General features: G+C 40.8%; 1 protein-coding gene across 4 annotated transcripts in view; it reads right to left on the bottom strand.

The window, feature by feature from the left end:
• tspan9a (tetraspanin 9a) overlaps positions 1 to 14,544 on the bottom strand; it is a 173,937-nt gene that overhangs the window by 113,172 nt on the left and 46,221 nt on the right. For 3 of the 4 annotated variants that reach the window (XM_028584923.1, XM_028584922.1, XM_028584921.1), the window contains exon 3: positions 12,885 to 12,951. The exons of the other annotated variant lie outside the window; for it this stretch is intronic. The gene's annotated coding sequence lies outside the window, so the exon portion shown is untranslated. The remainder of the gene's footprint in view (positions 1 to 12,884; positions 12,952 to 14,544) is intronic. 4 annotated transcript variants of the gene reach the window in all.

Genomic DNA, 14,544 nt, shown 5'->3' with positions numbered 1-14,544 from the left:
TTACAAATTTCTAGGCCGATTCCGATTTTCATTGAGTTAGGCCAGCCGATACCGATTTTAGACGATTTCGATTTTATTTTTTCTAACCACTTTACAGCACACACAAATATTTATTTTCTATCTTTTCTTTAATAGAACATTTAGCACAGAACATAGAACATTTTTTGAACAGATAATGGATCACTATAAAATAGAACTATATAAACTGACTCCTGGTGTGGGAAATTCACACGCATCTAAAGTGCAATGTTAGAACCATTTCCTTCTTTTCACATCCAATATCCAACAAAAAAAATATGATTTTGGTTTTTGCCGTCGTCCCTCCACGCCCTACTTTTCCCTTGCAGTTGTTGCATATTGCGAGCTCGTTATCTTCTGCACACACGCTGAAGAATTTCCAAACAGCTGACTTGTTGCAGGTTAATTCACGAGGTTCCCTACATGTGCGAGAATAGCGCGGACACGCACTTCACACAGCGGAAAAGTTGAGCGAAAGGAAAAAGAGAGTGTGCTGTCGCGTCCGTGTGTGCGTGCGTCCTTGAGAACTGTAACTCGTATAACTTGTGTTGTCAGTTAAATGTAGCGTTGACCGGCATGAAATCGACATATGTCCGACTGACCTGCCAGTCACCGGTCATGGCCGGTCCATCAGTGCATCTCTAACCATAACCATATATTTTAACTTCCCCTCAGCCCATAATGTCAGTCAAGGTATGCAGAGTTTTCAGTATTGGATTGTAAATAAAAAAAGACATGGTGACCTAACACATACAGCAATCAGGTCAGCCTCCTTTTGTCTGTTTGTTGACTTTGCCTGTGAGGTGAAAGGTTGCTTCTGATCTCCTTTGATCCATGGCATTAGTGGCAATATCCAACAGCATCACTTAAAACGTCCCATCTGTCTGTCTACAAGGTCTGTACGCAGACCTCCGAGTGTGATCGCTTCAAATATACCAGCCACCCCCAAAAAACACACACACACACACACACACACACACAACCCAATTAGAGATTAAAGCTGCCACAGACCTATATCACTACATAATCCTTTGTTTAACATAATTTCAGCATCTCAAATCAATACAGTCTCAATATTCTCTCCAGCATGACATTTCATGAAAAGAATCTAAGAGATTAGATTGGTTATTATTCATCATAGAATATTACATTTAGATATATATACGGATAATTCAGAAAAGCTTGTGGCAGCAATAAGATAAAAATATGAATATTGTCTCCAATGTCGGACTATCCGCGTGGAGGCGAGTGTACAATCGTAGTGACGGTAAAAGGGACATGGAGTAAAGCTTTTTAAGCAGACGTGCACACAGCTACACAAATTACTGTAAACAGTCATGAATCAGATCATTGCAGAGGGAAGCATGTATTAAGCTAAACAGATGAAAGATGAGAAGATTTGAAGTTGCTGCACGCAAACACACACACACACACACACACACACACACACACACACACACACACACACTCTTAGGGCTTTACAGAGGGCACGTCTACAGCAAAAATACACTGAAAATCCCACATTAATCCTTACTCACCCTTCTAGCCCTGCACATTAAACACCACTCTGCTACACACACAAACCACACACACTGACTCCATGGCGGCTGCCCAATCACCTGACCATGGCGACACAGAGATTTGTTTAGACACCATGCAGAATAAAGGACCCCCCCCCACCACCCTTCCCTCGCTCTTCACACACACACTAACTACTGCACTTTGCTACATAACCACATACTTCATCATTATAGTGTGAAAACGAGATTATCTCCACTGAGAATCTAGAGGGGGTGTTAGCTGGTGTTGCCGACAGGTTGCAGCCCCACAGAGAAAGAGTACAGACTTTCATTCGGAGGATCACAGGATGATGTTAGACATAGTGTTTCTAATTAGATTCCACTTTTAATCTTTCTTGAGATGTTACTTTTTGGAAAAGAGAAGTTGAATAAATATTGAAATTGAAGATAAAATAACTGTCTTTCAGCAAGTGCTTTCTATTGTAATTTTCTCTATACTCATGGACTGGTGTGCTTTATTCTGCATCAAGACATTACTGATTGATTGTGGAATTCCTGGAAAAGTAAAGCTGCATTTCAAAGGGGAACTATGCAGGTTTTTTTTTAGCTTAATTTACCTTAACTGAACAGCTTCGGAGTCATTGCAGTGGTTATATGACTTTTTTCGAGTTGAATAGTGGTAGTCTCGCCTCTCACCCACCCAAGGCCTGTGAGCAGTAATATTTTATTCTACATAGTACTATATCAAAGCATATGTAGGGTTCCACAAAGTAAGGTTTCAAAGTCATGTTATAAGCTATATTGTGCTCAATATTTATGCATTTCTGTAACAAACAAGATTAGGTTTGCCATCTTTGTTGATCCCTTAGCAGTTACTGAAGCTCTTACAAAAATGCCCTTGTTTATCTCAGCCTTGTTTACGGTCGATACCTGCAAGAGATGGTTTTGATTTGGTAACCCTGTGTGTAAAATGTGTTATCTGACTCAAAAGGCAGAAACCTTTTCTTATCAGGGTTTGCTTCACAAAACCACAGACTAACTAATGTTATTAGCAGACATATACAATGCATTGTTTTATTCCAGCTAATTGATAGATGATTAGCTAAAACATGTATGACTTGTAAATTGACGTATAGGTGAAAGTATATACGCGTAAAAATACGACCAGCATGCAAATATATACAGTCGTAATCGCGTGTAGTGTTATTAAGAGGGGGACATATACAGCGGGAGTGGATTGAGTTACAGTATACTGCCAAATCTATTACTGGCTATGTACTCCATAAATCTTTTACATGAGAAAAAGAATGCAATGACTCATAAGAAACACACATTTTCCAAACCTAGCTGAAGCTAAATTGAACCTTATTGAGAGTTCATCCTAAATCCATTATTTAAAAAAAAAAAAAAAAATCCCACCTTCCAAATGATTGATACCCCAGCATTTGGTACAGGATGCTAGGCAACATGAGTCATTCTTTGCAGAAATGATCCACAGTGGTACATACTAGGCTTCTAATAATTCAGAGGTATTGATAGGACTTCAGCTAGTGAGTTTTGTCTCGGAACAGACAATAGACTTTATGAATGGGGAATACATTGTACGTCATGGCGACCAATTAAATGAAACTAAAGATTTCTAGATGGTAACATGTTTGTGCTTAAACCTGAAATACAACTTTTAGCTGTTGTGTAAGTGATTTTTTTGTGGCCCTTTTGACTTCCAATCAAATCTATTTCAGGTTTTCCAATGGAAAAAGGCACATGTGTCAGAGCAAAAAACAGGTCATTCATCAATTAGCGGGGGATAAAAAGGTAACAGACAAAAACAATTGGGCCTCCTTCTACCCATTATCTGCACTCCCACTTTGCGAGTCTCAGCGGCTCCCACACTCCGAGGTTGGTGTCACGAAACGTTTGAACGGAAGCCACGCAGAGACCCATTAGCGTGGTAAATGTGTGGTGGGAACAGATTTTGAAGATTTAGGGTAATGGAATAATCACTGTGAAGGAGCACGGCGGAGTCATGCAAGACTAGTTGTGGGGACCTTGGATTTCATCAATACAATCAGTCTATCTCTTACAAAACAACACAGGGCTTTTTTGTCTTCCAGACAATTTAAAGTCAAACCTCATCGGAGTTCTGATTACAATGATAGATTTTTATACCCGAGGCCAGTTAATGAAGACAAGAACGGTGAGGGAGACTGGAAAAACAGAACATAGACAAAGATAAAAGAAGCAGAGTGACTTAACGTCTTACAAAGAGAAAAAAAAAAAAAGCATTGAAATCTGCTCAATTCTCATCCTTATCTTAGCAAGAGATAATGTAACCTTTGAAGTCATTTTAAAGTCATTATGAGCAGAGCTGCGATATGTTCCACACATGATGAGGGGTTATTTGGCCCTGGGGCTATGCCCATGTGTGTGTGTATGTATATATATATATATATATATATATATATATATATATATATATATATGCTGCCATTTATGTGCGTGTAATTTAGTTGATGTGTATCAGTGTTGTAAGCTGTCTGAGTGGGGTGTAATTGTGTTTTCACTGATGTGTTGAGAGAGCCGCTGCAAGAGACAGAGACACAGAGGAGTGTGGAGGGGGGGGGGGGGGGGGGTAAAGCACGTGGGTGGTCATGGAGGTAAAAAGGTCAGCGCAGTGTTGTGTTCACCCACGGGTTCTAAGAGACCATCTGATTGTCTCAATCAACAAAGACGGTGGAGGAGCGAATGGAGGGCAGCTTTACAAGAGACAGAGCGCTGCCACACTAATGTTCACACAGACGTACATGCACACACACCCCCCCTCCCACCCCCCCAACTCTTATTTCATGCTTTCACCATCTTTCTTGCTTTCCACCTCCATGACTCCCTCACCCCCTCCGCTCTACTTTTCTGAGTGGGATTTGTGATCTAAGATCAGTGCGGCCGTAATGCTCTTCTCAGTAGACTGACAGATGATACAGGCTGCCCTTTGGGCTCCAGTCGGAATGACTACAGATCAATACCCGAGCTGGCTGCCTGTCAGCATTCACACAAACATGCTTGCTTACACACACACACACACACACACACACACAACACACACACACGTTCACGTGTAGGGCTAGCATCAAAGTTCATCTGAACCGGCTGGCATTTACCGGAACAGGACCTGGATGTGTGCAGCACAGCAGGGGGGGACATTCCCGGGATGGTTCCCAGCCTAGAAGAGCAGCGTGGTTGGAGGATGACAGAGCCGAGGAATTCCGCTCACAGAGGCTCCACAGGCTGGTTAAATTAAGCAGTTTGGATGGACGGACTGGCTGACTGACTGACTGACTGGACCAAAAAGCAACCGGTTGAAGAAATAATCAAGAGGTTGAAGTGTCTGTGAGGTGTGTGTGTGTGTGTGTGTCCATTTAACCTTTGTTTGTTGAATGTTTGTGTGGTCATTTGTGAGTGACGCCACATTGTGCTCTGGTGCTAATTGTGGTTTTTGTGAGGCTCCATTAGCTGAGAATGTGCAGTGCAATGTTTCAGTGAGGAATCAAAAAACATACTATATGTAAAACATTTTAATCACACAGTATTCTGTATCCCAAATTAACAAAGTAGAATTTCGGGCTGCGCTGGATATCAGGTTTTTGGGCTTCGGCAATTCTGTGCATACATTCGAAACTTCGATGTGCTCAGGGGTTAGGGCGGGGGGATAGATGGGAGACAGGAGACAGGAGACTGGAGGCGGGGGATGTGGTCCATCAATAACAGACTTTTGCTGGCAGGTGAGTGAGGATTTAGTTTGTTTAACTTTAACTTAAGTTTAGTTAACTGCTGTCTGTCAGGCAGGTTTGCCAGCAGCTGTGCACTCTGCTGCTCCTGACAGATGGTAGAGACATTTACAGAAAACAGAGTCAGTTAGATAATCACATCAAATAAATTGGGAATGGGAAAGAAAGGTGATCTAAGCAACTTGGCGCGTGGCATGGTTGTTGGTGTCAGACGAGCTGGTCTGAGTATTTCACAATCTGCTCAGTTACTGGGATTTTCACACACAACCATTTCTAGGGGTTTACAAAGAATGGTCTGAAAAATGAAAAAGATCCAGTATGCTGCAGTCCTGGGGGGTGAAAATGCCTTGTTGATGCTAGAGGTCAGAGGAGAATGGGCCGACTGATTCAAACTGATAAAAGATCAACTTTGACTCATATAACCACTTGTTACAAAAGAGGTATGCAGCAAAGCATTTGTGAAGCCACAACACGCACAACCTTGAGGCTGATGGGCCAGAAGACCCCACCGGGTATCACTCATCTCCACTAAAAATAGGGAAATGAGTCTACAATTTGCACGAGCACACCAAAATTGGACAGTTGAAGACTGGAAAAATGTTGCCTGGTCTGATGAGTCTCGATTTCTGTTGAGACATTCCGATGGTAGTCAGAATTTGGCGTTAACAGAATGAGAACATGGATCCGTCATGCCTTGTTACCACTGGGCAGGCTGGTGGTGGTGCTGTAATGGTGTGGGGGATCCCTTTCGCCTTCAGAACTGCCTTAATTCTTTGTGTCATTGACTCAACAAGGTGCTAGAAGCATTCTTTAGAAATGTTGGCCCATATTGATAGGATAGGGTCAAACAAGGTATTAGTATGGTGTTCCTAATAATCCTTTAGGTGAGTGTATATATATATATATATATATATATATATAAATAAATATAAAACTTGTTGTAGATTTGTGATACAGCAGTTTCCATTGGCATATCTGGCACTCGACTTTTTGGACGTCATCTTCGCATATTTTGAAATTATTCCAGATGACTTTTAACCCTAACCCTCACATGGACAAACTTTCAGTTTCAGTGCTGTTAACGGTAGATAATAGCTCAGGGTTGAAGTGAGGCAGGCTGTGACATGTTTTTCCGTCTGTCTATCGATTTCAGTGGGACAACGCTGCACCTCGGCCTACACACACACACACACACACACACACACACACATGCACACACACGTCTGAGAATAATGAATTAAAACTTATGTTAATGCATAAATCAATTTTTTTAGTATAGACCACCATTCAACCCGAAAAAAGTCATATAACCATTCCAATGACTCCGAAGCTGTTCAAGGTAAATGAAGCTAAGAAAAAAATAGTTCCCCTTTAAATGCAGCTTTACTTTTCCAGGAATTCCAATCAATGTATTGAGGCAGAATAAAGCACACCAGTCCATGAGTATAGAGAAAATTACAATAGAAAGCACTTGCTGAAAGACATTACGAGTTGATTTCAACTGAGAGTGAAGTTATTTTATCTTGAATTTGAATATTTATTCAACTTCTCTTTTCCAAAAAGTAACATCTCAAGAAAGATTAAAAGTGGAATCTAATTAGAAACACTAATTTACAATAGTATAATTGTATATAACATTGGGTAATTTTATTTTTGTCAAAAAAAGCTTGAAATCACACCACATACAGTATGTTCATTGATAACTACTTTAGTATGAGTTCAACTTTTTCATTTTTAGAGAATACGATTTGGGGATTTAAGATCAATACTGACTGAACTTCTTTTGTGCAATACGGCTCTGATAAGCTCCTTAACATCAGACTCCACTCAGGCACAAATAGGCAGAGTAATTACCTTCCTAGCTGGAGAAATTGGAAATCTCTCTGCCTCCAAAACATCATTCTTGTGTGCTTTATTAGACAACTGCAATGATATGCAAATGTTGAAAACATTAGGTGCAACCTTTAGAAAAGGTTTTTTCCATTTATATTTATTTAGAAGAGCAAGTCATTGTATTGCACGGTTACATATACATACAGCCCTACAAGCACACATGCAAACAGTTGCACATACATACATAATGTTACATTATTTATTTTGACAATGAAGACCATTGTGGAGGAACCAATTTCATGTCAAATGGAGGCTCTCGAAGACTCAAACTGAATTGCACATCTATTCCAAACATACATTGCCTCGTTCTGCATCACACCATATTTCCAAACCGAACCTATGCAAATAAATTGTGTAGGGAGCCTGTATTGCCATCGTTCTGTTGTGTGTTGCGTGTTGTTGTGTGTCACTGTCTGATCTTTGCTACATAAATAAAAATGAGCAATGTTTAAATAATGCAAACACAGATTTGACACTCAGAATTACACCCCACGCTCAACTTGTCTGCCACCTCCCTCCTTCAAGCAGACGGTAATTTATTGTCTCCCACCGCCATAGCAGAGTCAATCAATAGCCAATTAAAGACAGGCATATAAGGTCTCCGGTGGCCGTCAGTGCTCAAGGTGCTGTTTGGCCGTGGAAATAAATATGTAAATGGTTCACTGGCAGAAAAGCATAAGTCAGTATCTTTCAGCGAGCACAACAGGAGGGATATCAATCAACACTCCCCACACACAAACACATCCAACACCTCCATGTACTGTGTTGCAAGGCCACCAGTGGTCAGAGAGGCCCAAAGGGGCTGTTACCCCCAGGCTGAAGGCTTGTGAGACGTACTTGTGCATGTCCTTCTCTGTCAATATAACTGAATGATATACTGGTTGAAGGGCTGAAACATATACAGTGAAGAACATACACAGTCAGGCCCAGAAATATTTGGACAGTGAGACACGTTATGTTATTTTAGTTGTTTACCAAAACATATTCAAGATACAGTTATATAATCAATATGGGCTTAAAGTGCAGACTCTCAGCTTTAATGGGAGGGTATTCCCATCCAAATTGAAGGAAGGGCTAGGAATTACAGCTCTTTAATAAGAGAATAATTGGTAATTGGACAATTGACTCAAAACACACTGCAAAAGCAACCCAGGAGAAGGCCTGCATGATAAATTGTTATAAAATCGCGATCTCGATTCAACCTGTTCACGATAAAATTTTTAAAGGACTTTGATTTAAAAAACATTTTCGGCCTTTATTTTGGTAGGACAGCTTTCACAAAGTTCAGGGCTTCACCCTCAGCCAATGACAAAGCGCCTTTTAGTCACGTGTTTCACTAGTCGAGCGAGCGCAGTAGTTCGGAAATAAACCAAATGGATATTGATGAAAACACAGGTACTAGTGACGAGAATCAGCCAACCACTCAGTCTCAAACCTAACTCATTCTGAAAAAAGGCTCGCATTCGGTGGTGTGGAAGTATTTTTGATTCAAGCAAGACGACGAGGGATCAGTCTGATGGGATTTGCAAGGTATGCTATGTTCTGTTTTTGATACTGTACTTAAATTGGCAATTGACAAACTCCATTTCTCTAGAGACTGAAGCTGTAGCATGTGGATTGACATGTTTTAATTATGTAAAGACATGTTCAAGCAGCCTGTATCAGGGCCATATTTAGTTCAATGTGTTATATGTCACTATTTTTGGTAGCCTACTGTACTTAAATGGCCAGTGTGTACTTTATTTTCTGTATTCATTGAAGCCTCTATGTTTACAGGCCTGTGGTGATGCACAATGTGCTATAGGTGCCAAAAAAAAAAAATCTATGTTTGGTACTGCCAATTTGTTTTATTTTGTCATGGTTCATGTGTGGAAAAAAAAATCGTGGCAGAGAATCGTGATAACAATTCTAAGCTAAAAAAAAATTGTGATTCATAAAACTACCCAGGAGTTTTATAAGGAAAAGAAGTGGAAAATTCAGTCAATCACCAGATCTCAACCCAATCGAGCACGCATTTCATTTGCTTAAGGCAGAAAGAAAAAAAACAAGCAACAACTGAAGACAGCTGCATTAAAGGCCTGGCAAAGCATGACAAAGGAGGAAACCCAGCGTTTGGTGATGTCCATGGGTTCCAGACTTCAGGCAGTCATTGGCTGCAAAGGATTCTCAACAAAGGATTACATTTGTTTATTTATGGTAATATTAATTTTTCCAATTACTTTTGAGCCCTTGCAATGAGGAGACTTTCTATGAAGATGGATGCAATTCCTACACGTTTTCATAGGATATTTTTGTTCAACCCCTTGAATTAAAACCTGAAAGGCTGCACTTCAATCGCATCAACTGGCATGACTGTATGCAATGTTTTTGGATGTAAAGCAACATCTACCCTGCTGAACAACCCTGTTTCCAAATAACCTCAAAGGCCTCACTGTCCCTCTCTTTCTCTCTCAGTCTTTTTCTGCTACACAGAAACTCTCTAAAACCTTCCATGGTGAGAAAAACAGACAAGCAGAATACAGCTGGTTCCAGAGATGTAGTTATAGATTCAATCACTGACAAGAGAGGTTTGAAAAAAAGCCACAGTAGGATGCTGGATCAGCAAGGGACAACACACAAACAATAGTTTCCCCGCAGACAACACTGCAAAACACAGAGGACACTGAGGCTATCATCTGTTTTTGCATTATCTTGTGTTGCTATGTAAATGATGTATACGATTTGATATGCAAACACAGGCTGGAAGAGCCGCTTCAATTAAGTACAAATGATCATAAAAATAATTATTAGTTAATCCTTTATTCACAATAGAAATCTTAGTTAAAGCTTAGAATAAAATGGAATTGGCATTATCACATTCCCATATTTTAGCAATTTAGTAGACTCATTTAGCCTAATTACAAATGTTTGATCTGAGACCAAAGGATGTCCGTAATCTGCTGCCAATGCTTAATTAAAGCAGGAAATCAATAACAAGATGGCACGATTAACAGGATGTTGATCCTTCAAGGAGAAATTCACTTTATCATGACAAAGGATTTACTGAAATTAAGGGTACTTAAAACCATGCATTGATCAGTTGGGACGAGCAAAGGAGTTTAAACGGCCCTCTCGCTCCCATTGCTTTTCGCTTTATACATCTATGGCCTTTCCCCTGTCCTGTGCACAAGCATCAACGGAGTAGTGTTGGTGGCTCGGTATGAGGCATGACAGTGTATGAACAGCCAATTTTCTTTTAAGCTGAAATTCAGACGTGGTATTCTGTCAGGATTAAGCTATGACCAGGCAAATTTATGCAGTATAAAGCTCTAGGATAAAGCAAGATTTATACTTTTCAGGGTGTCTTACTTTCTGCAAGGGTCTGGTTCGGTCCGCGTGACGTAAATTACGTCATCTGCCCATGTCTGCGAGAGTGCGGGCTGACGTCTGTGCAGCCCAAATAAAGTGGCAGCGCCGACTGTACGCATAGCAAGCTTGCCTACTGCGCATGCTCCAGCTGTTCCACACTCCGGTCCACTTGGTAGCTTATGCACCGGTATAGTGCTGCTCATGAGTATAGGAACCCATGCTAAAGTTGACTAAAAAGGAATAAAAAATCATCTTTTGGAAATTGATCTTAATGACCACCATACCAACAGATTGGCATGGTTTTATGTCAGTTAGCCAAATAGTTTGATTTGCATTGAGAGATGACTTTATGGAAAGTACCCCATGCCAATTTCTAGGTATGGTGAGGGGTATGTGATGATGTGGGGCTATTTTAATTCCAAAAGGCCAAGGGAACTTTATCAGGATGCATAGTATCCTGGATCCATGAAATAACTGGCCTTTAAAGATACAAATCTGCCTGCCTCTATGGGAATTTAACATAGGGGTGTCTATACCTATACCTCCTGTATTTTAAGGAAGAACATTTATTTATTTACGATACATTATTCATTCACAAAGAAAATTGGTGTTCTCAAAAGGTTGGATTTTTCCTCATTTTTTCAATTAAGGCATTAAGATACATTTCCAAAAGATGATTTTTTTATTCCTCTTTTTAGTCAACTTTAGCAGGGGTTCCTATACTCATGAGCAGCACTGTATGCACCTCTAGCTGGTTTGCCAAGAAGAAGAAGAAGTAGAAGAAAACAAAATGGATGCTTGTTTTGAAGAGAGGTTGTGTAGGGAAATCAGCTGTTAGCCACATTTATATAATTCATCTTTAAAGGAATACAAAGAGCAGCAACTGCAACCAAATGGAATACCAACCCTACTTACAAAAATCTGGTCCCGTTGCCTGCAGATCCTGCATTCATATGCAGATACGTATCTGTTTTTAAAGATTAGCTTAAACATTGACAGTTCAATTGTATGTAAAAATGTATCTGACGATCAATCAATTATTAATCGAATAAAAAGGATTGAATTTTTCTCTATATATTTTATTTAACTGTTTACATGTCAGTAAAACATCTAACTATTTGATCAGATATTGCTAAAGTTTCTAAATAAAGAATTCACTAATGGATAATGAAATTTCTTGGCATCTATTTATATAATTGATTACACTGATTAGTTAGTGCAGCCCTAGGTAATAGTGTTAAATAATATCTGGTTTCAAATCACTTCAAATGGTAACATTTGAAACATGAGTTTATCTTATAAGGGCTGTGGGAATACTTCTGATAAATACAAAAAAAAAAAAAAAAAAAAAAGTGGAAACTAAGTAAAGAATCGGAGTACTTCTTCCACAAGTAGGAACAAACTGTCATTGGTCAGGAAGATCCAACAAGGTCCTGTTACTTATGAAGAGGAGGTACTTGAGGTGGACTAAATTTAGTTTTATAACTACATACTGATCTCTCTGGTAATAGAAACTCCTCCAGAAACAGTGAAACATGGTTTGAGGGAGAAGCATTATACTGGAAAATACCGGTCTCTCAAACACATGCATACTGTAAAGCCTTCCGGGAAGACTTCAAGGTTTTGTCCGTTTCACATTATGCTCTCATGATGTGCAACCCACAAAACCTTGACCCCTTCAATCCAAACCCCCTGTGAATAACCTCCTGCCGTGGGACTTTACACCTCGATACGGGGCCTCTTGAACACTCATCCCCTTGCGTGAGTGGCATTGCAGCCTCTCTCACCCTCTGCCCATCTCTGTGTCTCTCTCGCTCTACATTCCTCCTTTCACCGGCTCTCCCACCGCAGGCGCCGTCCGAGAGCCTGACAGTTCAGCCCTGCTTTGATCTCAAGGCACAGGTTATCGGTTGCCTGGCTAATTTTAGTTAGCCCCTTTAAGCTTTGCCTCTCTTTAAAGAGCAGGTAGCATGCAACAGGGCACGTACACTTTGGAGGGAGGGGGATTCACCCTCACGTCTATGAGGGTCTACTGTAATCTGGACAAAGATTGCCCGCCGTGCGACATCTGTATTTTTGGTAAACTCTGCGTGCAGGGCCATCCCAGGTGCAACAGTGTGCCGATTTTAAAGAAATGTTTGAATGTGTGCTGAAGCGCTTTTCCATCCGAGGGGCCTTGTCGGAATAAACAAGAGCAATACACATGAGTTGTTTGAGTAGGAAGGCTATCGAATCCTGTTGGATCCTGTTAATTAGTTTAATTTTGCTGCAATGTTAACAGATTGTCATAGCAGATGGCAGGTGAAAGCAGAAATCTTACCTTTTTTAGGGACGAAGAGAAGTGGGAGGAGCGATTGTCTGCACCTTAAACTGGGAAGGTCAAAAGTCTGTAAAAGCAAACAGTGAGTCGGTCAGTTTCTGGTCTTATCACTGGAAATATTGTTATGTTCATTTGGTTTTTATTTATTTACAGCTTAATTTATTTCATCAGTCAACTGGTGAGCATTCCCCTACCAGCTGATATTGCCTGCCTCCATTACCCCCACTCCCATCAATTATAATTTCCCAGGAAAAAACAAAACAAAAAACACACGAGCACGGGGGCAACGTGTCGAGGTGAAAGGGCGGGTCTTGAAAGCAAATGCGCCTATCCGTTTCGCACCTATGTAGCAGGGCACATATGCAATTCTATTTCTTTATCTTTCGATGCCGTCTTTGTCGAACACAATACTGAGATCAAATACACGCTGGGGTACAAAAAACACACAGACACGAAGAGCCGCAAAGCCAAGGGAAAGCTACAGAGAATATCAAAGCGCTGGGCTTGCTCTCCAGCATGAATGATGGTTCTCCAGGAGCATCAGGAGCAGAAGGTGTCTGCAGGCTGATTTAGCGCCTCTATCTCGTACAAGAGGGGTCACTTTTCTCCCCACAGGAAGACTTACGAGGGCACAGCTTCACAGCTTTCATTTCCATTTTATTGTGAGGAATGGTGGTTAAAGATTCCCTCTACAGTATCTGTTGCAGGAGCTCTTAGATAAGCTCACAGAAGGGCAATGCCAAAGGGGCTATTTCTGTATGGCAAGGTCATGTTTTCTACAAGGATAGTGGTGGTAGTTGTATAGGTCTTCAATTCCCAGCACAATCTTTTGAAGGTTTATCTTTCTGAGATTTGAGAAGAGCTGAAGTGTTCATGCGTATGCACGAGGTTTTGGGGTGGAGTACATTGCAAAGACAATGTCCATTCAAGCACAATGTCTGAGGGTTCTGAGCTTGATTGATAGGAGCAATTAGTTCATACACTGTATCCTACCATTGCCTTACTATGCTTGTCAGAATTGTCTTACTTTTTGATTTCCCCCAATCTTTTCACAACCTCTTTTCATTACAAACACGTTTATTGTATGAAGGCGGCGACAAGACTGAATCAATTGGCTTCAGGGTTTTCAATTTCTATCAAAAGATAAAACATCGAAAAGACCTAAGGTCAGATGGAGAGTGAAAAGCACTGAGTGGCTGTGTGGGCAGGCTCAACAGTAGAGAGGAACTGAAAGACGGTAAGTAGTGAGAGGAGAATGAGCACACTGTTTGTGTGCGAGTGTGGAAGGAGGTGAGGACTGATAGATGATAGGGAAACAAAGATAACAAGAGGAAGAGAGGAAGAAACCGAGCGATCAATCGAGCGAGCCAACGCGTCAACCGCAGCACGGAACGAACACAACCAAAGAGTGACACAGCAGGGAAAAACAAGACTGTTCGTTCCTCCTATTAGCGGGCACAATTAATTAGGGCTCCATTGGCGCACTGTGTAACAAGACAAATATAATTAGGTTACATCATTATTCCTCATCACTACGAGCTTGGCTCCTTCCTGTTCCCTTTGGGACTGCGGACAGCCGACTCTTAACAGTGGCCATGAAAAGAAAAAAAAAGATGGCTGTCAGCATTCATTTAGCACAACGCTCGCACAACATTTCCAC

Source organism: Perca flavescens, chromosome 8 (genome assembly GCF_004354835.1).
Source record: "Perca flavescens isolate YP-PL-M2 chromosome 8, PFLA_1.0, whole genome shotgun sequence".
NCBI lineage: Eukaryota > Metazoa > Chordata > Actinopteri > Perciformes > Percidae > Perca > Perca flavescens.
This window is presented reverse-complemented; position numbering and strand designations above follow the sequence as displayed.